The sequence below is a fragment of the Schistocerca gregaria genome, chromosome 4, assembly GCF_023897955.1.
Source record: "Schistocerca gregaria isolate iqSchGreg1 chromosome 4, iqSchGreg1.2, whole genome shotgun sequence".
Taxonomy (NCBI): Eukaryota; Metazoa; Arthropoda; class Insecta; order Orthoptera; family Acrididae; genus Schistocerca; species Schistocerca gregaria.
The window spans coordinates 292,034,808-292,059,658 of NC_064923.1; the positions used below are offsets into that span (position 1 = coordinate 292,034,808).

At 42.8% G+C, this 24,851-nt stretch overlaps 2 non-coding genes across 2 annotated transcripts; one reads left to right on the forward strand and one right to left on the reverse strand.

The window, feature by feature from the left end:
- Positions 1 to 7,130: 7,130 nt before the first annotated feature.
- Positions 7,131 to 7,205, reverse strand: Trnas-cga (transfer RNA serine (anticodon CGA)). Its single transcript has one exon. It is a non-coding gene; the product is annotated as a tRNA-Ser (tRNA).
- A 445-nt stretch (positions 7,206 to 7,650) lies between these two features.
- On the forward strand, positions 7,651 to 7,725 carry Trnas-cga (transfer RNA serine (anticodon CGA)). Its single transcript has one exon. It is a non-coding gene; the product is annotated as a tRNA-Ser (tRNA).
- The last annotated feature ends 17,126 nt before the right edge of the window (positions 7,726 to 24,851 follow it).

A 24,851-nucleotide genomic window follows, 5' to 3' on the forward strand; every position in this document is an offset into this window, starting at 1 on the left:
AATTCTGGCTAGAAATATGTTTTTAGAAATTTCGTTTGGGCGTCTACGCCTGCCACGACCCCTGTTTCTATACTGCCATCCATACATTTTCTACGCTAGAAATTTTTTGTGAGTTAATGAAACTTTTATGCGTTAATAATTCGTTCAGACAGTAGAAATGAACTGCAGATGAGTCTAGAAGACTATGAGAGAGGTCATATTTGCTTGTTCCTTTGTTTACAACATTTTTTTTAAATAGTACGTGTTACAAACTTATTTCAGTTTTTAGTTTTGCATATATCACCCTGTTTTGCTCGTAATCGGCCGTAACTGTGGGCACATATTCAAAAAAGCGAGGAAATGTAGGGTTTCAAGTGTGAAAGGTACAGGAAATTTAAATAACACTGTTACAGATGCTGCTTCCTTGTGACTTACCGTGGTGCAAATATCTTCAAGCAGAAGCCATTCGAAAGCTATACATCCACAAACATGGTTTGCCACTTGCTGTTTTAGATGCTATAAAACCAACTTTCAGGTACCTATCTAATCCTGAACTACTGAAAAAAATGTGTACGTGAGAAAACACAGAATACAAATGAGAGCTATAATCACATTACGTGAATGCGCCGTCCAAAAACCGTATTTATCTTAATTTTATCCATTGTTTTTCAGTGTTTCGTACTCATCTGTTTTACTTTCGTAAAATGAAGAACAAACCGCCTTCAGTCAAAAGTTGCGTTTATTTACTGCGCAGTAAATTAACGCAACTCGTGACTGAAGGAGAATTGTTCTTCATTTTACGAGCAATATTTATGTTCTCAATTATAGCGAAGGTAGCTGAATGTGATGCCTGCCTAGAGTTGAGTAGTGGAAATGTAGGTGGGATTAAGTGCCTGCAGAGACTAGGCTTCCGCCAGGATGCACTCACACTGAAGATATTCAGAAGCATCGACGAAGATCGACTGGACAAAGCTCAGGCAGTAGAAGAAAAAATGCGAAGTTGGCTAGACAAAGAAGACAGGGGAAGAGAACACTCCAAGAAGAAGAGGAAGGGAATATAGATTATGGATAGAGACAGTATTAGTCACTAGAGGTGTAGTAACATTGTCAAAAATTGAAATAAAATGTTTAAATGAGAGTTGCATTATACTAATTTTCCTGAGCTATAATGTACCTTTTCTCATGAAAGCCAACATCCTGAAATTTGGCATAGTTCTTAATAATGACTGACTGAGTAATCCAATGCAGCACTTTTCCATTATCTTTTCTCTGAGAAAAATCTTCCTTTAAAATTTGAAAAACATAGAGCAGTCCCGGGTAATACAAAACCGAAAGATTAATTTCAAAGCGTCTAAGACCTTAAACAGAAATCTGTTTCACTCCTTTTTATAGCCTATTATGCACAAATAAACAGTGAAATTCCAGTTTTATCGCATAACTAGTTTAGAATAAAAGGTACATTATAGAAACAACAGTAATTAAAAATTCAAATCCTTATAAAATGTATGTCGATGCGCGTCTTAAAACAAAAATGGCACATAATATCAAGTATTATGTTGTACATAATAGTCTCAAGTTTTACTATTTTGGCTGTAATATTTTTCGGGGTATATATGTTTAAGTACAAGAATGCATTTGGCCCTGTGTCAGTCCTTAATGATGACTGCACCTTCTGCAAAAAGTCGTAGGTTACTATTAATATTGTCTCAGGCGGGATTTGGTGTCAGGTACACAAAGCTTTTCATATGCCTTCCACAACAAGAGAATCAAGAGGCGTTTGATAACAGGACTGAGGTGGCCTTGCAACAGGTCTTTCCCTTCCCATCCAATGCTTGGGTATGTATCGGTGGAAACCTCACTTATTGCACAGAAAAGTGTGCAAATGCTCCATCTAGTTGTATCCTTGTCTCACAACACTTGTTAAGTAGCACAGCTGCTGAAATTACATCGCATGTGCATTGATTATCCTTGTTGTTCCCCACATTCAAACCTTTCACCATGTAACGTCCGCCCCTGGTAGCTGAGTGGTCAGCGCGACGAAATGTCATTCCTAACGGCCGGGATTCGATTCCCGGCTGCGTCAGAGATTCTCTCCGCTCAGGGACTGGGTGTTGTGTTGTCCTTATCATCATTATTTCATCCCCATCGACACGCAAGTCGCCGAAATGGCGTCATCTCGAAAGACTTGCACCAGGCGAACGGTCTACCCGATGGGAGACCCTAACCACACGTTACGTATATTTAGTAGAGCTAATAGGCCATCCAGTATCTGCACGAGGTAAGATGAATTTGTTGCACAGCTGAACTTAAGTGGGCCCAGGGGCTCAGGGCACGCCGTAGAAGGTTCGACTAGGCGACCGGTCTAGGCTAGACCAAGTGCAGAGACAAGGAGCACGTGGTCTGAAATGGGACAATCCCGGCACGGAGAATTTTGACGCTTAAGAGAACAGACAATGCGCCAAGAAATGGCACAGTCTCAGACGAACTGAAAGATGGCTTGTTACAGCTCTTTCAGACGCTATAATAATTTACAGTTAAATAGTAACGCAAATCAGAACAAATCTGCGCTCTCTGAAAAGTGAGACACACCCAGAGACAATAGTATTTCTATATCTTTAAAACTGCATAAGTTAATATTTCCGAATGAACCTCTGAATTAACAACTTCTAAACACTTCATGTGATTTTAACATTTTATCTCAGATGACAGCATTGCGCTATAGCTACCATCTCTGAAAATTACATATCTGTATTGTTTTGTTTCTTGATTTAGTACATCATTTACATCTTTTTTATGAGGCAAATGTTGGTCAGACCATCATATTTTCCGTACCATATTTACACAGCAAATGAACAGAGCAAGGAAACTTCATATTTTTCCCACTTGTATATTTACTTAATAAACAGTTTACTATTTTGCTAGTAACTTTATTCAAATGTTGATCGCAAGTGCTATTAAAAAAACTGAGCTAATTTAAAAATGAATAAGCACATGAGTTAGCGGACACCACTATTGAAAGAGAACCACAAGACGCTTCTGTCAAGAAGGCATAAGTGATTGTTTAAATAAAATTTAACTACAATTCGTTATTTAACGTGAGCTCACTTTGGCAAGAATACTAGGTTATTCATTTTTGAACAAACCTTTATTTGTAATTATTGTGATTGGTTTGAGAGTAACCGAATATTTATAACATTTCTTTATTTAAATATTGTTGTAATATATTGGTTTAGTCCTTGAAGTGGTCATGTTGAGTCAAATCTTGTCTGTAAAGCTTGAGAACAATGTTTTTTTGGTTGTTCAGTTTTCAGCCAATGTAAAGGCGGACAGCAGCGGAACACTATGAGAGTTAAGTGGAGACTGGTACTTTCGGCTTGAAGAGGTCAAAGGAAATTTTACGTTTGTGCTGGAAGATGATAGTGCTCAAGGGAAACGTTATGTTTTGCTGGGAGAAGTTAGACCTACCTGAGGTAACGTGCATGATAGGGACATATTGAAGATATTGGGCGATGAAAAGCCTCTTTGAGACTTTAACTTTTGAGGATACTCCTCGGTTACATCTTGAAGGAGTACTTGGCTGTTCATTCTGGAGGTAGGCAGACCTGCCTGTGGTACCATGAGGCATTTGATGGAGTGGGTGACAGGGGCGGAGAACGGCTGCTACGATACTTCAGTTTCTCATGTTCAAGTGGTTCAAGTGGCTCTAAGTACTATGAGACTTAACATCTGAGGTCCAGTCCCCTAACCTAAGGACAGCACACACATCCATTCCCGAGGCAGCATTCCAACCTGCGACTGTAGCAGCCGCGTGGTCCCGGACTGAAGCGCTTAGAACCGCTCGGCCACAGCGGCCGGCTAATTTCTCAAGGGGGCTTGATATTTCGAGACGTCTGAATGTGCTCCGGAGTTGGACTCATATTTTCTGCTTGTACTACGGAACTGAGGATGGACAGCGTATCAGTTTCTATTCCTTGTATCGCTTGTGTCAGTTTGTAAACTATCATGTTTAACTCTGAACTGTTCTGAGCTGGCGAATATTTCATGTGCTGCGATTACAAAATGGACTTATCTTTCGTTTATCTTTGATGAATATTTAGTTTTGGGATTTTGCTACCATCCTCGTAGCGCTCTCAAAGTAGCTTTACTGCTTTTTAGAAGAGTATTTCTGTCTGTATAATGCTTCATTATCGTAGGAGTACTTCCATTTATTATTATTATTATTATTATCATTAATTCCCCATTTAGGAGAGCTTTAAAACACAATCAATTTTCATGGTACCTTTTTTGTCTCTTTCTTTTCTCTTTCCAAAAACCTCTCATATATTCACTTCACTGTGTTCCTTCTTCCCCTCTTCTGTCCACTTCTTTCCTGGTTTCTTCTCTTTTCGTATTTCCTCGAATTTCTGTTTCCTGATTTTTTTCTCTGTATTTTTCTCTGTTTGTTATTTCTTCTGTGGGGATATTTAGTTTCTTGAGGTCTTCCATCGTTTCCTTTGCCCAGTTAGTTTTCATAGTGTTATCACTACGTTAAAAATCTTCTTGATCAGCCTATTTTCGTTGATCCTATAAATGTGCCCATAGAATTTAGCCCTTCGTTTTCTGATGTTGTCTGTAATTGTGTCTGTCTGTTTGTACAGCTCTTTTGTCGGTCTTTTTACCCAGATCCCCTGTCTCTGAACTCGCCCATAGATCTTTCTCAGAATTTTCCTCTCTTGCTTTTCCATTTCCTTGATTTTCTTTCTTCTCCTGTTTATTGTTGTTTCTGAGGCATACAAGACTTCTGGTAAGACTAGTGTTTTGTGATATCTTACTTTGGCATTAACGGAAATACTTCTCTTGTTGTAATGGTTCGATGTAAATCTGTAAGCTTTTCGTAGCTTTGCAACTCTTTCTTCATTGGCTGTCGAGTTTAGTCCTGTTTTCTGTATAATCTCTCCCAGGTATTTGAACTTTCTACTTGTGCTATCTTTCCATACTTTGTTACCAATGGGTTTCTGTCTGTGGATTTTGTGTCCATGTGCTGGATTTTCTTCATACGAAATTTGTAGTCCCGTTCCGGCTGCGATTTCATGTAGTGTCTTTAGTGCTTCTTAGGCTTCTTTTCTGTTATTTGTTATGATGGCTATATCATCAGCAAAGGCCAGACATTTTATGTTGATGCCTCTCTTTTTGTGTATCCCTATCCTTACCCCCATTGACTCCTTTGTCCCATGTCCAGATTACTTTCTCTAAAACTACGTTAAATAAAATGGGTGACAGGCCATCTCCCTGCCTCACTCTTGTCTTGATTTCGAAGTTCCGAGATCTATCCCATGAACTTCACTTTGGATTTTGTGTTTGTTAATGTTTCCTGGATTAGTTTTCTTGTCTTGTTGCCTACCTTCATTTCTTACAGTGCATTGAAAAAGCGTTTCTCTGTCTACGGAATCGTAGGCCTTATTGAAATCAACAAATCTTATTTTGGTGTTTCAATTTATTTTAGATGTCATTCCTTGAATAAATGTTTTTCATTTCTCTGTCACCTGCATCAGTTATAGACGTTAGAATGGAACACTTTTTACTATTCATTTATCTTTTACTTTATATTTCTGTGTAATTTATTAATTCGAAATTCTAGCCAATGCATAGACTATTTGAGTGCAGGATCACAGCTACAGGTTATTATTTGCAGCGGATTAGCTATTGGGTGTGAAAACAGACGTGCGCAGCCCGACTCTGTGACTACTTCGAACCATTCTTTTTAAATAGAACTGTGCGTAATCCAAGCACCTAAAGTACGAGTACTCGCAGGTAAAGGCGCAACAGGTTTGCTCATATGGGATGCTGTGTGGAAGTACACTAGCGGTAACCGTTAAGGTGTGTTAGCATCTGTGCGACTTGCACCTAGTTGCCGTACCACTGTGTTTTTCCCACACGCAAGTAGATTCGCGCAGGTAGGTGCGCGCCTGTTCGTCAACATGGACGGGTGCGAGTGATTTCATTGACACCTGTGCTCACACTGGAGGCTTCTATTTCCGTATGAAGTAAGCTACAGCAGCACGGCAACTAAACGCAACGCGCGCAGTTAACAAAAATACGTTCAGATACAGTCGCGACCGAATGAGTGTTACTTAAAAGACCATACATTCCTATTCCAAAATTGATGTATCTCGACTCATCTATCAGCTCCTACAATTTTTCCACGACGTTTTGAATCGCCTTCTGTCCGCGAAAATGTATTTTCAAGACAGACGCTTTGTGTTGGTCCCTGTTTTCATCCCCCGTAGGAGGTTCGAGTCCTCCCTCGGGCATGGGTGTTTGTGTTGCCCTTACCGTAAGTTAGATTAAGTAGTGCGTAAGCATAGGAACCGATGACCTCAGCAGTTTGGTCCCGTAGTCCTTAACACAAATTTCCAATTTTTCCCTGTTTTCAGTTTCTAAAACGAAACGTATGATCTGGTTTTGTATCCCCTGAAACAGATAGAAGTTAACCTTATTTGTTATACGCCATGATATACACCCATATGTTACGGCTGATAGCGACATTTTAGCAACATCCGCTTTGTCTTTCAACTGATAAGAAACTGGAAAATGTTTTTCTTTACCTTCATTTGGAGCTGGTACTTAACTTCATTTCTCCGCGAAGGTTACTGGACGCTTGACGACAGGTTAGCCGGCCGCTGTGGCCGAGCGGTTCTAGTCGCTTCAGTCCGGAACAGCGCTGCTGCTACGGTCGCATGTTCGAGTCCAGCCTCGGACATCGATGTGTATGACGTCCTTAGGTTAGTTAGGTTTAAGTAGTTCTAAGTCTAGGCGACTGATGACCTCAGATGTTAACTCCCATAGTGCTTAGAGCCAGTTCAACTTTTTTCTTTTTCTTTTTTCTTTTCGTTTTTTTTCTTTTTGTGACGTCAGGTTTTTTTTCTTAATGCTTTCTGTTTCCTAATGAATTGATACGCGAATGGAACTGATATTGGCGATGGATACGTGAAACATATTTTCAAGATTTCGTGTTTGCCCGTGTATTTAATTTGAAAACTAGTTTCAGCGTACCGATTTCACAGTTTATGTTTGTTGAATGAACATCACAAACAGGACATAATCTTGAATGAGATTTTCACTCTGCAGCGGAGTGTGCGCTGATATGAAACTTCCTGGCAGATTAAAACTGTGTGCCCGACCGAGACTCGAACTCGGGACCTTTGCCTTTCGCGGGCAAGTGCTCTACCAACTGAGCTACCGAAGCACGACTCACGTCCGGTACTCACAGCTTTACTTCTGCCAGTATCCGTCTCCTACCTTCCAAACTTTACAGAAGCTCTTCTGCGAAACTTGCAGAACTAGCACTCCTGAAAGAAAGGATATTGCAGAGTCATGGCTTAGCCACAGCCTGGGGGATGTTTCCAGAATGAGATTTTCACTCTGCAGCGGAGTGTGCGCTGATATGAAACTTCCTAGCAGATTAAAACTGTGTGCCCGACCGAGACTCGAACTCAGGACCTTTGCCTTTCGCGGGCAAGTGCTCTACCAACTGAGCTACCGAAGCACGACTCACGTCCGGTACTCACAGCTTTACTTCTGCCAGTATCCGTCTCCTACCTTCCAAACTTTACAGAAGCTCTTCTGCGAAACTTGCAGAACTATGAGACGGATACTGGCAGAAGTAAAGCTGTGAGTACCGGACGTGAGTCGTGCTTCGGTAGCTCAGTTGGTAGAGCACTTGCCCGCGAAAGGCAAAGGTCCCGAGTTCGAGTCTCGGTCGGGCACACAGTTTTACTCTGCCAGGAAGTTTCAGGAAATAATCTTGATCATTTTGTGGTCCATAACTGAGTTAGGTTAATGTTAAGAAGAACAGCTATGTTTGTATACACTTCAAGATATTAACAACTATCAGCTAGCAAGCACAACGTGATCAAGATTTGTCTTGACAGGTAAAATGTGCAGCTGTTGCGTTTTAACAGACCAGTCTAAAAATGTACGTCTGGTGATGTTCGATGAATGAAACCGGTTGTGATGTGAAAAACATACCTAAACACGTAGTTATCTCTATGGACTGTAGCTGTTCATTAGCACTTCATGTCTGTGAGTATTTTTGTATATTACATTCTGAGTATCTGGATGTTTTGGCAATGGGTCCCGGCTCGAAACCAGTCAAGTAAAAAAGAGTGAAATTTTCAACCTTGGCAAAAAGATGAAACTGTCATTGATGTGATCGAGCCACAATTGTTCGTAATTGGTTTGAAGAACATTTTGGGCAATTCAAGCGAACGGTATGGCCACCTAGATCGCCTAATATAAATCCCATTGAGCATTTATGGGACGCAAACGAGAGGTCAATTCGTGTACAAAATCATACACCGGCACCACTTTCGCAATTTTGGAAAGCTGTGAAGGCAGCACGGCTCTGTTATTACTGCAGGGGACTTATGACGACTTTTTGAGTCCATGTTACGTCAAGTTGATGCAGTATGCCGGACAAAAGGAGTCCTGACACGATATTAGGAGGGGCGCCAAAACTTTTGTCACCTCAGTGTACTATACAGTGCAGGCGCAAAAGGGAAATTTTCGCTATTTGTTATCCATCCTGATATTACCGTTTTAATGGTCGGCAGTGTGCCGTATGTGAACAAGTATACAGTTTCTCTACATGTACATCTACGTCTACATCTACATGGATACTCTGAAAATCACATTTAAGTTCCTGGCAGAGGGTTCATCGAACCATCTTCACAATTCTCTATTATTCCAATCTCGTATAGCACGCGGAAAGAATGAGCACCTATATCTTTCTGTACGAGCACTGATTTCCCTAATTTTATCGTGGTGATCGTTCCGCCCTATGTAGGTCGGTGTCAACAAAATATTTTCGCATCCGGAGGAGAAAGTTCGTGATTGAAATTTCTTGAGAAGATTCCGTAGCAACGAAAAATGCCTTTCTTTTAATGATTTCCAGCCCAAATCCTGTATCATTTCTGTGACATTCTCTCCCATATTTCGCGGTAATACAAAACGTGCTGCCTTTCTTTGAACTTTTCCGATGTACCCGTCAGTCCTACCTGGTAAGGCTCCCACACTGCACAACAGTATTCTAAAAGAAGACGGACAAGCGTAGTCTCCTTAGTAGGTCTGTTACATTTTCTAAGTGTCTTGCCAATAAAACGCAGGCTTTGGTTAGCCTTCCCCACAACATTTTCTGTGTTCCTTCCAATTCAAGTTGTTCGTAATTGTAATACCTATGTATTTAGTTGTATTCACAGCTTTTAGATTAGACTGATTTATCGTGTAACCGAAGTTTAACGAGTTCCTTTGAGTAGTCATGTGAATGACCTCACACTTTATTTAGAGTCAACTGCCACTTTTCGCACCATTCAGATATTTTTTCTAAATCGTTTTATAGTTTGTTTTGATGTTCTTATGACTTTATTAGTCGATAAACGACAGCAGCATCTGCAAACAACCGAAGACGGCTGCTCAGATTGTCTCCCAAATCGTTTATGCAGGGTGAGTCAGCTAACGTTACCGCTCGATATATTTCGTAAACCATATCAAATACTGACGAACCGATTCCACAGACCGAACGTGAGGAGAGGGGCTAGTGTAATTGGTTAACACAAACCATAAAAAAATGCACGGAAGTACGTTTTTTAACACAAACGTACGTTTTTTTTAAATAGAAGCCCGTTAGTTTTGTTAGCACATCTGAACATATAAACAAATACGTAATCAGTGCCGTTTGTTGCATTGTAAAATGTTAATTACATCCGAAGATATTGTAACCTAAAGTTGACGCTTCAGTACCACTCCTCCGCTGTTCGATCGTGTGTATCGGAAAGCACCGAATTACGCAGGGATCCAAAGGGAACGGTGATGGACCTTAGGTACAGAAGAGACTGGAACAGCACATTACGTCCAAATGCTAAAACCTTCTTATTGGTCTTTTTCACTGACGCACATGTGTACGTGTACCTCACCCCTCATAGTAATTTACATGTGCGTCAGTGAAAAAGACCAATAAAAAGGTTTTAGCATTTGGACGTAATGTGCTGTTCCAGTCTCTTCTGTACCTAAGGTCTATCACCGTTCCTTTCGATCCCTACGTAATTCGGTGCTCTCCGATACACACGATCGATCAGCGGAGGAGTGGTACTCAAGCGTCAACTTTAGGTTACAATATCTCCGGATGTAATTAACATTTCACAATCTAATAAACGGCACTGATTACGTATTTGTTTATATGTTCAGATGTGCTAACAAAACTAACGTCGTTCCATTTAAAAAAAGGTAGGTTTGCGTTAAAAAAACATACTTCCGTGCATTTTTGTATGGTTTGTATTAACCAATTACACTAGCCCCTCTCCTCACGTTCGGTCTGTGGAATCGGTTCGTCAGTATTTGATGTGGTTTATGAAATATATCCAGCGGTAACGTTAGGTGACTCACCCTGTATAGTTAAGGAACCTTGGGGGACGCCTGAAATCGCTTCAGTTATACTCGATGACTTTCCGTCAATTACTACGAACTGCGACCTCTCTGACAGGAAATCGCAAATCCAGTCACACAACTGAGACGATATTCCATAAGCACGCATTTTTACTACGAGCCGCTTGTGTGACACAGTGTCAAAAGCCTTCCGGAAATCCAGGAATACGGAATCGATCTGAATTCCCTTGTCGACAGCACTCAGCACTTCATGTGAATAAAGGTTAGGTTAGGTTAGTGTTGTTTAACGTCCCGTCGACAACGAGGTCATTAGAGACGGAGCGCAAGCTCGGGTTAGGGAAGGATGGGGAAGGAAATGGGCCGTGCCCTTTCAAAGGAACCATCCCGGCATTTGCCTGAAACGATTTAGGGAAATCACGGAAAACCTAAATCAGGATGGCTGGAGACTGGATTGAACCGTCGTCCTCCCGAATGCGAGTCCAGTGTTCTAACCACTGCGCCACCTCGCTCGGTGTGAATAAAGAGCTAGTTGTGTTTCACAGGAACGATGTTTTCTAAACCCGTTACTGCAGTGCGCTCAGTTGCCGCACAAGGAGTAACTGCGTCGCGCTGCGCTATTGACAGCCGTGTAATGAAACTGATTATGGCCGTCGTAAGAAAAAGCATTCGTCTCGCCCGTCGACACGTGTGAATAGTTGGCTACGCCATTGTCGGCGATCTATTGAACGACAGTGGGAGCAGAGCGGCAGAGAGCGGCAACAGGTGCGTGGCAGAGCGCGCCGCGCGCAAGGCCGGCTGACTACGGACCGAGGAATTGGCTCAAGGCGGCCGGCGCTCGCAGCACATGTCCGAACACTTGCCGCTGCGGCGGCTGGCCTCAGACGCAGCGCCTGGCCCGCTGCCTCGTGTTTCGCCGTGAAATACGCTCTCGCAGGCTGTTACCGTTGTACACTCGTTCGCGTTTATGCGGCCGCAATCGCAGACAGACGCCGACTTTACGCCTTGTTTCTAAAGATAGTTACATCATCAAGAACTCGACTGAGTCTCTCTTCTTTCATTCAGTAATTGTACACTCTGTTCCAAATTCCCATTACCTCTACCTACTAGTAAACCTCGTTATACGCGATAGTTACGCTGAAGATTGGTGTAAAGAATGGCAGCTAACTCTAAATATACAGGGTGTTACAAAAAGGTACGGCCAAACTTTCACGAAACATTCCTCACACACAAAAAAAGAAAATATGTTATGTGGACATGTGTCCGGAAACGCTTACTTTCCATGTTAGAGCTCATTTTATTACTTCTCTTCAAAACACATTAATCATGGAATGGAAACACAGAGCAACAGAACGTACCAGCGTGGCTTCAAACACTTTGTTACAGGAAATGTTCAAAATGTCCTCCGTTAGCGAGGATACATACATCCACTCTCCGTCGCATGGAATCCCTGATGCGCTGATGCAGCCCTGGAGAATGGCGTATTGTATCACAGCCGTCCACAATACGAGCACGAAGAGTCTCTACATTTGGTACCGGGGTTGCGTAGACAAGAGCTTTCAAATGCCCCCATAAATGAAAGTCAAGAGGGTTGAGGTCAGGAGAGCGTGGAGGCCATGGAATTGGTCCGCCTCTACCAATCCATCGGTCACCGAACCCGTTGTTGAGAAGCGTACGAACACTTCGACTGAAATGTGCAGCAGCTCCATCGTGCATGAACCCGTATGAAACCATGGCGGTGAATCGAGGAAGTACAGTACATACTGACGAAACTAAAATGAGCTCTAATATAGAAATTAAGCGTTTCCGGACACATGTCCACATAACATCTTTTCTTTATTTGTGTGTGAGGAATGTTTCCTGAACGTTTGGCCTTACCTTTTTGTAACACCCTGTAAATAAATGTAAATTAATGTAGATGAATAGGAAAAAGAATCCCGTAATGTTTGAATACTCCACTACTAGTGTAGCGCTTGACACAGTCACGTCGATGGAATATTGGGGCGTAACATTGCAGAGCGATACGAAGTGGGACAAGCATGTAATGGCAGTAGTGGGGAAGGCGGATAGTCGTCTTCCGTTCATTGGTAGAATTTTGGGAAGATGTGGTTCATCTGTAAAGGAGACCGCTTATAAAACACTAGTACGTCCTATTCTTGAGTACTGATCGAGCGTTTGGGATCCCTGTCAGGTCGGATTGAGGGAGGACATAGAAGCAATTTAGAGGCGGGCTGCTAGATTTGTTACTGGTAGGTTTGATCATCACGCTAGTGTTACGGAAATGCTTGAGGAACTCGGGTGGGAGTCTCCTGAGGAAAGGAGGCGTTCCTTTCGTGAATCGCTACTGAGAAAATTTAGAGAACCAACATTTGAGGCTGACTGCAGTACAATTTTACTGCCACCTACTTATATTTCGCGGAAAGACCACAAAGATAAGAGAGAGTAGGGCTGGTACAGAGGCATATAGGCAGTCATTTTTCCTTCGTTCTGTTTCGGAGTGGAACAGGGAGAGAAGATGCTAGTTGTGGTACGAGGTACCCTCCGCCACGCACCGTATGGTGAATCGCGGAGTATGTATGTAGATGCATATGTAGAAGAGCCAAAGAAACTGGTACACCTGTCCAATATCGTGTAGGGCCCCGCGTGCACACAGAAGTGCCGCAACATGACGTGGCATGGACTCAACCGATGTCTGAAGTAGTGCTGAAGGGAATTGAGACCATGAATCCTACAGAGCTGCCCATAAATCCGTTCGAGTACGAGGGGATGGAGATCTCTTCTGAACAGCACGTTGCAAGCCATCCCAGATATGCTCAATAATGTTCATGTCTGTGGAGACTGGTGGCCAGCGGAAGTGTTTAAACTCAGAAGAGTGTTCCTGGGGCCACTCTGTCGCAATTCTGACGTGTGTGGTGTCGCATTGTCCTGCTGGAATTGCCCAAGTCCGACGGGATGCACAATGGACATGAATGGATGCAGGTTATCAGACAGGATGATGTACATGTCACCTGTCAGAGTGGTATCTGGAATCACTCCCTTGCACACGCCCCACACAATTACAGAGCCTCCACCAGCTTGAACAGTCGTCTGCTGACTTACAGGGTCCATGGATTCACGAGGTTGTCTCCATACCCATGCAAGTTCATCCCCTCGATAGAATTTGAAAGGGGACTCGTACGACCAGGCAACATACTTCCAGTCATGAACAGTCCAATTTCAGTGTTTGGGGAGCCAGGCGAGGAGTGAAGCTTTGTGTCGTGTAGTCATCAACGGTACACGAGTGGGCCTTCCGCTTCGAAGCCCATATCGATAATGTTTCATTGAATGGTTCACACGTTAACACTTGTTGATGGCCTAGCATCAGTCTGCGAATGGGTTCGACTTCTGTCATACTGAAAGATTCCTTTCAGTCGTCGTTGGTCCCGCTCGTGCAGGATCTTTTTCCGCCCGCAGCTTCATGATCCTACTCCATGCGGGTGTAACAATAAATGTGCGCAATGGAAAATAATAAACGCTAAAATGGAGATTTGGCCCCGTCTGACGATCCCCTGAAGCAGATCTTAGGATCTCTTAATGGACTTTAACATATAAATTACAACCTAAACATAAATGAATGATTAAGGCAGCTAGTACTACTAAATTATAAACGTTGTTCCTGCTTATACAGGGTGGTCCATGGATTGTGACCGGGCCAAATGTCTCACGAAATAAGCGTCAAACTAAAAAACTACAAAGAACGAAACTTGTCTAACTTGAAGGGGGAAACCTGATAGCGCTATGGTTGGCCAGCTAGATGGCGCTGCCATAGGTCAAACGCATATCAACTGCGTTTTTTTAAAAATAGGAACCCCCAATTTTTTATTACATATTGGTGTAGTACGTAAAGAAATTTTTAGTCTCTTTCAAAAGAATGGCAGTTCCCATCTTTCTTTAGACTTAAGTTTTGCCCCAACGTATATACCCTTTAAACATTTCCAAAATCTTATGTTCTAAAGCGTTATTTGACAAACTGCATTTACATTTACTGTGTCAATTAATATTTGTAATAAGAGTTCGGATCGACCACCAATTTTAACTAATGTGTTTGTTCACAGTGTGTAAAATGTAATACATAAAAACATTAAAAACCCATAGTATCATTAATAAGGAAAATGAGAAACAATAATTTTACATAAATACATACAAAAATGGCTCTAAGCACTATGGGACTTAACATCTGTGGTCATCAGTCCCCTAGAACTTAGAACTACTCAAACCTAACTAACCTAAGTACATCACACACATCCATGCCCGAGGCAGGATTCGAACCTGCGACCGTAGCAGTCTCACGGTTCCGGACTGCGCGCCTAGAACCGCGAGACCACCGCGGCCGGCATAAATACATACAGAAATAAAATTCTGGAAATACACAAATACATAAAAACAGTGAAGGACATCGCATCATTACCAACGAGCATGTCAAACAATACTTTACGTGAATACATATGAAATGCCCTGCTTTACCCGCACGACAGGACAGTTAGAATAAATTGTGGAAAGGGGCCAAAATAAGAGGTTGTCAGTTACACCCGAACATACAACTTTATTATTTGATCAAACATTACAAGAGCCCAAAAGATTTTTAACACACAGCTTTAATCTTTGGGACTTAATTACTGGGTGAAAGCCACTTTAATTTAAAAACAGCTGAAGGCCAATAACTTAAAACACAAGCATAATCAGAAATTTAAAAGGAATGCCTAAGCTTAAAACAGTTCTTTAGTTAGGCTGAAATAAACAAGTTAAATTCAAAGCGGCTGAAGGCCAAACACTAAAAACACTAAAACATTAATTTTTTTAATACCAAAGTCCTTATGTGAAACAGTTCTTTAATTTAGGCTGAAGGCCTTAATAACAAACAACTGAAATTCAAACCGGCTGAAGGCCGAGGACTTAAAAATTCAATAGGTTGAAGTAAACAACTTACATTCAAATCATCTGAAGGCCGAAGACTTAAAAATTGAAAACCTTTTTAAATGCCAAAGGGCTTACGTGAAGCAGTACTTTAAACTAGGCTGGAGACCTTAACAGTAAAACAACTCTAATTTAAAACCCAAAACTAGCTAGTAGCCATACAAGTACCAACGATAACAACATTTTTTTTTTTTTTTTTAAATAAGGCAGTCCACACAAGGACGCTCAGATGTTCGAGGGTCGGCCTGCCATTCAAACACTAACGCTCGCTTAGGTGAGACAGGCAGTCGGGCCAACCATTCACGATCCGACAACCCAACCGACCGACAGTCAGCGGACCAACCGACGAGATAAGTTCCACTTCACCCGAGCAGGGCATAAAATAGTTCAAATGGCTCTGAGCACTATGGGACTTAACATCTGTGGTCATCAGTCCCCTAGAACTTAGAACTACTTAAACCTAACTATCCTAAGTACATCACACAGATCCATGTCCGAGGCAGCATTCGGACCTGCGATCGTAGCGGCCACGCGGTTCCAGACTGAAGCGCTTAGAACCACACGGCCACACCGGCCGGCGACCAGGGCACAACGGGGAGTTAAACGGAACAACGTAGAAGATATTGGCGACCACAACTAATCACACACGGAGCTGCCAAACTACACACCGTGCTGGACAGCAACAACACGATGAGGAAACTTCACTTCCTGAAATTTACGTCAACGGCCAGGGCAGGTAACCGGAACGTTAACGGCCACAAGGCAGAAGATTCCTCTGGTGCACTTCATTTCAAATAAACAAATATAGTGAAACTCCACCGGAGGGTGGCTAGAATTTTCCAACTTGAAAACCACGTTGTTGCCGACAACGAACTCCAAGCGATACAACGTGAACAGTCTTGACTTGCTGGTAGGTTAAATCAAAACTCAACTTTCGTGTCCAGCGTCGGTGAGGCACGGACCTCGTAGCAATGGGAACAGCACCACACTCTCCGACACCGCGTAGAGACAACACCGACTCAAAGGAAGGCCTCGGCGCTTGTTCGTGACGTCACGTCAGCTAGGCACGGCGAACGGCAGGTCTGTTGCAGGCATACTCATAATGGTGGTGTCTCCCTCTCTGACACAGGAAAATGTGAAACTATTGGCGGTAGTTGACCAACACAGATTGTTCTGAGAGATTTCTGCAATTAACTGTGCAATTCATTACACTTCTTAACAAATAGTGTACTCCTGAACTTAAATTTCCACCTGTTTTAAGGACAGACATACAAAAACAACTTCATGGTCCAGCAGCAACAGAATTCGTGCTTCTTTACCTTATTTGTAAATCTGAGGAAGTTACGTTGGTACTGGGTTGCTTTTACAAGAAACTGAACATATTGGTGCTCTTCTTTAGGTATCTCGGTTGACTATGGGGGTGAGGATCACTCAATGTAATGAAATATCTTGCGATTGTACACGTTGGGGGAGGGGGTGGAGGACAAAAGAAGGGGCAAAAGAGAGATACTTGTTTTATCAAATAAATTTTTTTATCTTATTAAGTTCCTACTTTCAGTTGCAAGAGGGGAATATTTATCTTTTCTAATGTGCATGTTTAAAAAAGTTTAAGCTCAGCAGTATTTTCGATGTATGAAGGTATTTTGTTTCCTGTTTAGAATTCCTTTCATTGAAAGTGACTGTAGTCTAATGACTGGCAACAGTTGGAGATTTACACATGTAAATTAGTTGGCATTTCCAGTGACGATGTCAGACGAAATAAATAAATAAATAAAAGAAACGAGTTCATTGTAAGGTGGTTGGGGTAAGTTTCGATGACAAAATGGATCAAGTAAATATAGTTACCTGAATGTAAAACTTCCGAAGCTTGCAATGGGGCAAAGCATCTTCTCATATTGATCTACGTTTGTTTCGACAGGATTCAGTAATACAGAACCATGATCTTCATGTGTAGTTTTACGATAGTAAGAAAATCTTTCATCTAAATGAAACTGCAGAATCCAAAACAGTACCAAACATTTTGTCCAAAAATAAGAGATTTATAGTGATAAGCACGCCCAGGCGTTTCTGGCTGCAACAGACCTGGCGTTCGCCGTGCCTGGCTGACGTAACGTCACCAACAAGCGCCGAGGCCTTCCTTTGAGCCGATGTTGGTAGAGACCGCCACCGGGCCCCGGCCAAACTGCGCTCCGCCGAGAAATCCTCAATGCTCCACGCCATCTGACCGACTCCTCAGAGCCAGTACGCCGACAACAATTAAAATAACTTGACAATCAAAACCACACAAACTACACACAGTTTCACGAACACTTGCACCAAGAACTAGACAATGCTAACGGCAGTGACTGCACAATGACAGGGACGAATGACGAGTCGGCACACAAAGCCAACCCATAAGCGATCGCCGGCCAAATACACGTCGTCCGGCAAGACGAGCGACCGATGATCAACCAAAGTCGTCCCCACTCAAATCACGTGCGTCGGCAACCGTCGGGCGAGTCATGGCTGTCCGGACCTCACTGCTGCCGCGCCCCGACTGAACTTCTGCCGTGTCCTAACTCAAACACAGTCAGGTCCGAACTACCTCCTAACACACTGCGACCGGGAAGTAATAGCAGTCCAGCAAAGATAATACGGTAGAGCCTATATCGATAAGCGCTGCTGCTGCCTATCGCGGACAGGCAAGGCAGCAACTCAGTGATACCAGTAATTGAAAATTAACATAACGAGGTGGCAGTACGGTAAAATACAAGATGTAAAATAAGAAATGGCAAGAAGACGACCCAACATACACGGCTCAACATACACAAACATATTCTTAAGGCTACTCTGGAAAATAAGTACAAAATGTTTACACAATGATATATACCGGAAAATGTTAGTTTGTGGGCGTAATTGTTTAGTGTTCACTACATTATGCACCTTTTTTTTATCAAACTCCCTTTTCTTTTAGGGGTCGCGGGAGTCGTACTCGAACCCATTGATAGACCTGGAGCAATGTTTTCAGTCAAAATACGAGACGAGCGAAGAGCTACGGGCAAGAAAAAGCAGAATAAAGCGAAGAATACACGAGGCATTCGGTAAAGATTGGCACAGCTGAAAAGGCTGTCGGACAGGCCCAATCTCTACCGGTAACCTCAACAACCATAGATCAAGACCGTCCTCCAAAAACTGAAACGATATAGGGCCCGCACAATATATAAAAAGAAGGTGATGAGATTCTGGAGGAGAATAAAGGGCTGCACGAGAAGGGATTTAATAAAGAAAGAAGATGTTCGAAATTAGTTGAATGTACATACCATTAATGAGGAAAGAACTGAAACAGAGAGAGGTGGAAACAACGTGTGAATAGAAAGAAAGATGATAGAATCCCAAACAAAACCCTGAACTACAGCCCGAAAGGACAGACACTGGTCGACCCAGGAAACCATGAATATAAACTTTGCGAATACGGAACAAGGGAGTGCCTAATCCCTGATCCCTGCTTGTAATACGACGGCGATGAAGGTTAAGACCCGGATCTAGTGGTGCGGGAGGGGGGGGGGGGGCGTTGGAGGGCAAACCGGGGGGGGGGGGGGGGTATCTGCCACGGGCGGCAATTTCAGGGGGCGCGAAAACCATATTCTTGAAGAAAAAATCCTTGTTCCACAGAGGGCCTAGCATCCAGCGCACGTTGGTCTATCGATTATTCATTTGATTTTGAAACGCATCCCTGTTGGTTTTTGAACATTTTTGAATACATTCTAAGTTGATTTCTGAACGAATCATAGGTTGATTTTTGTACGTAGTGTACATGATGTCTTTGCCAGGGGAATCAAGACTTAAAGAACTTTCCCGCAGACAAAATGGAACGGGGCTATAGGAGCTGGGCCGAATAGACCCGAACGGGTGAATAGCAATCGCTGTCTTTTTTATGCGGTTGACTGGGTGTGAGAAAGATAAGCGTTGTTGTTATTATTAACGAAATCCATAGGTTTACACTACCAGAGCGGCAATAAACGACCAACAGGAATAACAGGTAAGAAAGATTACATATTATCTTCTCGGATTATCCAAGAAAATGAAATTTTGACCGAAAAATTTTGCCAGATCGTTACAGTACTAAGCGCCAGTTGTACAGTCCACGGTTAGCACACGCTCAAGTTCCACTGTCGGACGAGCGCGGGAAACGCGTTGTACTAACGCGTAATAAAGACTAACCGGAGAATAAACGCGGGATAACTAAACATAAATAAATGCGGGATAACTAAACTTGTAATTTTGGCAGTGTTAGTGAAGTTAACCGGAGAATAAGTTTTGACAGTGTCAAGAATAGTTAAAGAATTAGTAATTACAACACTGTTTGTTATACCGAGGAAGGAGAAGAAACGGGGACATTACATATTCCAAATTTACATAAAAATTTCGTACTACTAGTTTTTGATCTCATGCTTGACAAAATGGGGCATAAGAATGAAATTTGAAGCTATTTCCTAACACAAAACGCTTTGCTTGCAATAGGCCTAATAGGTATTTGATATCGGAACCTCGTGAACTACATTCTGTAGTTTTATTTATGTAAATCGTGTACATAAATATGACCATTTGTGACAAAACAGTCTCGCTCATTTGGTGTGTGTTACAATTGGTGCAATATTGGAAAGGCCTATTTCGTTTCATCTGGCAGACAGTGGCAAAATAGACGTAATCAAATCGAGAAACCACACCACTCTTGGTACTATTCGTATTAACAGCTTTTTCAGTATTAGACAACGATATTTAGATTTATCATGTAGGTCAACGCAATCTGACTGCTCAAAAATAATAACCTGACTTCAAATAATTAATAAAACTGGCCTGAATCACAAGAAATCGTCACAATAACCCATACGTATCGTAAATCACTTAGCTCACAGAAAATCCTCATGACACGAACTACAGCGATACAAGCCCCAATGCTGCCAGCTAAATAAAATATTCTAGCTACTGAAGGCTCTAACTACTAATAGGCATGTGATTAGCAAAGGAAAGATTTTCATGCAGAGCAAACAATGTACTTAGCGGATTTTACCTTAATAAAGTGACACCAGGTCAAAAAAATGTATCTATACTGTAAGTAGGCTGTTTAGGTTTTTTTATTGGTACCACCGCCGCCACATAGCGCCCTGTAAGAAAATCACTGGCTGTGCCGTGTGCAGTCTGTGGCTGGTTGGCATTTGCTGGTTCTAAGGAGATTTCAAAAACAATTTTTGTGAATGCACAAGTGGTGGTTATGGACTTGCTATATTATCCGCAAGACTCTTCAATGGTGATTGTGCGCCTGCACAGTCAAACAGATGGATGCTGACCATCTCTACAAGGACTACAGTGGGTCTACACCTTTGATGACCCACAAATACCATTATTTCTACAAGGACTGCAGTGGGTCTGCACCTCTGGTGGCCCACCAATAGTAATCTCTACCTGGACTACAGTGGGTCTGCTCTGTGATGACCTACCTACCGATAGTCTTCAACGTTGGCTGACTCTGCTGTGGCCCATTACCTGTCAGCATGTCAAGAGTCAGCACTGTCTGTCTATTGGAAGGACAACACTACTTCTTCAAGACTGCTTAGAAATCCACTACTTCCAAGTGCATTTTCTTTTACTACTCAGACTTTGAGAAAAACACTGCAATTTTACTTTGATGAATGATCAGGACTGTCTTTATGGACTGTGAGAAAATTTTAGCTTTTGACCAACATTGTATCGATAAGTGTGTGCATGTCATTTCTTTGTTATTGTAATTATGAAAAAAATTTTCAAATCTGTATTGGCCACTGCCCAAAACAATTTGTAAATTTTTTTGTGGGGAGCATGGGGGCTATGTAAGTAGGCTGTTTAGGTTATTTTATTGGTAACGCCGCCGCCACATAGCGCCCTGTAAGAAAATCACTGGCTGTGCCGTGTGCAGTCTGTGGCTGGTTGGTATTGTTGTAATACTCGCCATTGTAGTGTTGAGCAGCGGCAGCTGGATGCTAACAGCGCGTAGCGTTGCGCAGTTGGAGGTGAGCCGCCAGCAGTGGTGGACGTGGGGAGAGAGATGGCAGAGTTTTGAAATTTGTAAGAATTGGTGTCATGAACTGCTATATATATTATGAATAGTGAGGTAAATACATTGTTTGTTCTCTATTAAAATCTTTCATTTGCTAACTATGCCTGTCAGTAGTTAGTGCCTTCAGTAGTTTGAATCTTTTATTTAGCTGGCAGTAGTGGCGCTCGCTGTATTGCAGTAGCTTGAGTAACGAAGATTTTTGTGAGGTAAGTGATTTGTGAAACGTATAGGTTATTGTTAGTCAGGGCCATTCTTTCGTAGGGATTATTGAAAGTCAAATTGCGTTGCGCTAAAAAATATTGTGTTTCAGTTTAAGCACAGTCTTGTAATAATTTTTCTAAGGGGACGTTTCAATACTCATCAGTAATAAATCTCCATGACGGATATACATTCATACCGACCACTCGAGCTAATACTGCAAACCTCCAACACTGCCAAATATTAACCTCTAACCTCCATCACTGCTGACTTCGTACTCCCAACTTCCATCACTGCTGGCTGTTCACCTCCAACTGACAGTCCGGCCAACCACAGAGTCTCTTACAGAGTGGGCACAGCTCTGTCACAGTTATTAATGCAGAGCGATACATAGCGCTGCCAACATAACAAACACATAAACAGTCTACTTACAATTTTCTGAAGAGTTCTTATTCTCCCGGCCACAAATAATCCCACCCATTATTAGTTGTGAACTTAAAGGGGGGCAGGATATCAAATGGTTCAAATGACTCCAAGCACTATGGACTTAACTGCTGAGGTCATCAGTCCCCTAGAACTTAGAACTACTTAAACTTAACTAACCTAAGGACACCACACACATCCATTCCCGAGGCAGGATTCGAACCTTCAACCGTAGCGGTCGCGCGGTTCCAAACTGTAGCGTCTAGAACCGCTCGGCCACTGCGCCCGGCTAGGATATCAAATCGGTCGACTTGGAACAGGAGAGGCACCACATGACGCTTTAATTTGCACTGTCCTGGATGTAGGTTTGATGGCTCCCGTTTCAAAACACAGGGAACACTTTCAATTAATTATTGCACAAGAACTAAAAATCATACAGATGTCATACATGTTGCATTTTGAAGATAAACTATGAAATTATTTTTTTTTTATTTTTTATTACAAAAATTCGATATACGAAGCCTGAATGACCCGGCTGACGTCAATACGGTAATCGAATTCTTGCCATACCCGTCCCAGCATGGCATCGTTGACTGTTGCAATCGCTTCCCGTATTCTCTCCAGGAGCTCTGCTAGATCACGTGGTAGAGGCGGTACATACACCAGATCTTTAATGTGTCGACACAGAAAAATGTCATACGGAGTGAGATCTGATGATCTCTAGTGTTTTTGTCGAACTCCAACACAGAGAAAGCTCGCTCTGCACATGAAATCGCCATATTTGCAACTAGGGTTGGCTATCGGCAAATTACCAAACTAAGTTGCGGCGGTGTGCATGAATAAAAATACTTTCAGGGTTTCTCTTCAAAATGACATATGTATAATATCTGTTCAGTGTTTGGTTCTTGGGCAATAAATAATTGAAAGTGTTCCCGGACCTTTCGTACACCCTGCATACGCGTTTCAATTCCACAGAGAGAAATACAGTGATGTACGATAGAAGAATGCTGTGTGAAGAGGCGTGTCACTGCACTATGACACACTTAAGACCGAATAACATGTGTTACTTTTCCTCAAATACACCGGGTGATCAAAAAGTCAGTATGAATTTGAAAACTGAATAAATCACGGAATAATGTAGATAGGTACAAATTGACACACATGCTTGGAATGACATGGGGTTTTATTATAACCAAAAAAAAAAAAAAAATACAAAAGTTAAAAAATGTTCGACAGATGGCGCTTCATCTGATCAGAATAACAATAATTAGCATAACAAAGTAAGACAAAGCAAAGATGATGTTCTTTACCGGATGTGCTGAGTATGTCCACCATCATTCCTCAACTATAGCTGTAGTCGAGGAACGATGTTGTGAACAGCACTGTAAAGCATATCCGGAGTTATGGTGAGGCATTGGCGTCGGATGTTGTCTTTCAGCACCCCTAGACATGTCGGTCGATCACGATACACTTGCGACTTCAGGTAACCCCAAAGTCAATAATCGCACGGACTGAGATCTGGGGACCTGGAAGGCCAAGCATGACGAAAGTGGCTCCTGAGCACACGATCATCACCAAACGAAGCTCGCAAGAGACCTTTCACGCGCCTAGCAATACTTTTTTTTCCTATTAAAACCCCATGTCGTTTCTGTGGTGTCACCGCCAGACATCACACTTGCTAGGTGTTAGCCTTTAAATCGGCCGCGGACCGGTAGTATACGTCGGACCCGCGTGTCGCCACTATCAATGATTGCAGACCGAGCGCCGCCACACGGCAGGTCTAGACTTCCTAGCACTCTCGCCAGTTGTACAGCCGACTTTGCTAGCGATGGTTCACTGACAAAACACGCTCTCATATGCCGAGACGATAGTTAGCATAGCCTTCAGCTACGTTATTTGCTACGTCCTAGCAAGGCGCCATTATCAGTTACTATTGATATTGTGAATCATGTACCGTCCAGACCGACGTTCATCATTAATGGATTAAAGTTAAGTATTCCACCAGCTACGTCCGTTTTTCTGAAGTCTAATTTCCTTGTTCGGTTCCAGACCTCACGCCAGGCTGCGTGAGCTAAAACGCGTGCCTTTCGGCCTCCCCTAGTAACACGGTGTTGGCTCTCCTGCCAACCACAAGTTTCAAGCATGTGTGTCAATTTTTACCTCTCTATCTACATTATTCCGTGGTTTATTAAGTTTTCAAATTTATACTGACTTTTTGATCACCCGGTATATGTTTTCTATGCCAAACCCTTCAAAACGACGTGCGCTACAAAACGAACATATTTTTGAAAAATCGATTTTTTTTAATTTTTGACGTCCTAGCTCAAACGCTCGGGGGGAGGGGGGGGGGAGGTCACTATCAAGTTTTTTCCCCGGTTGAGAAATATCGCAGATCTGGGGCAGCACTCTCACACAGAGCAATCGTTTGAAATGAGAATGTTGGGCGGCTTTTAGCACAGACTGACTAAACCACTGTCAGGGACCGAGGTGGACGGGAAACGTGCCGGGCTCTGAGGTACAGGTGCTCGGTGTCTGCCAAGTGTTCTGTTTCGGTCGCTGACGCCGGCGTCGCCCCGGTCCTACGTCACGGCCGGCCGCCCCGTGACGTGGGGTCCCTTTTAGCGCCACCGGCCAGGTCGTTCACAAGTCCCTCGGCATCCAGCACAACAGGCCGGCTGTTTACCGGCGCTGCCCGCGCGCGCCACAGGCGGCGACTGAAGGCTGGCGGCCCCCTTACATCCCTGTCTGGTTGCGCGGCTCTGTTGCCCACTGCCAACAGGCAGCCGGGCCCGGCTTAAGGTCGCCCGGG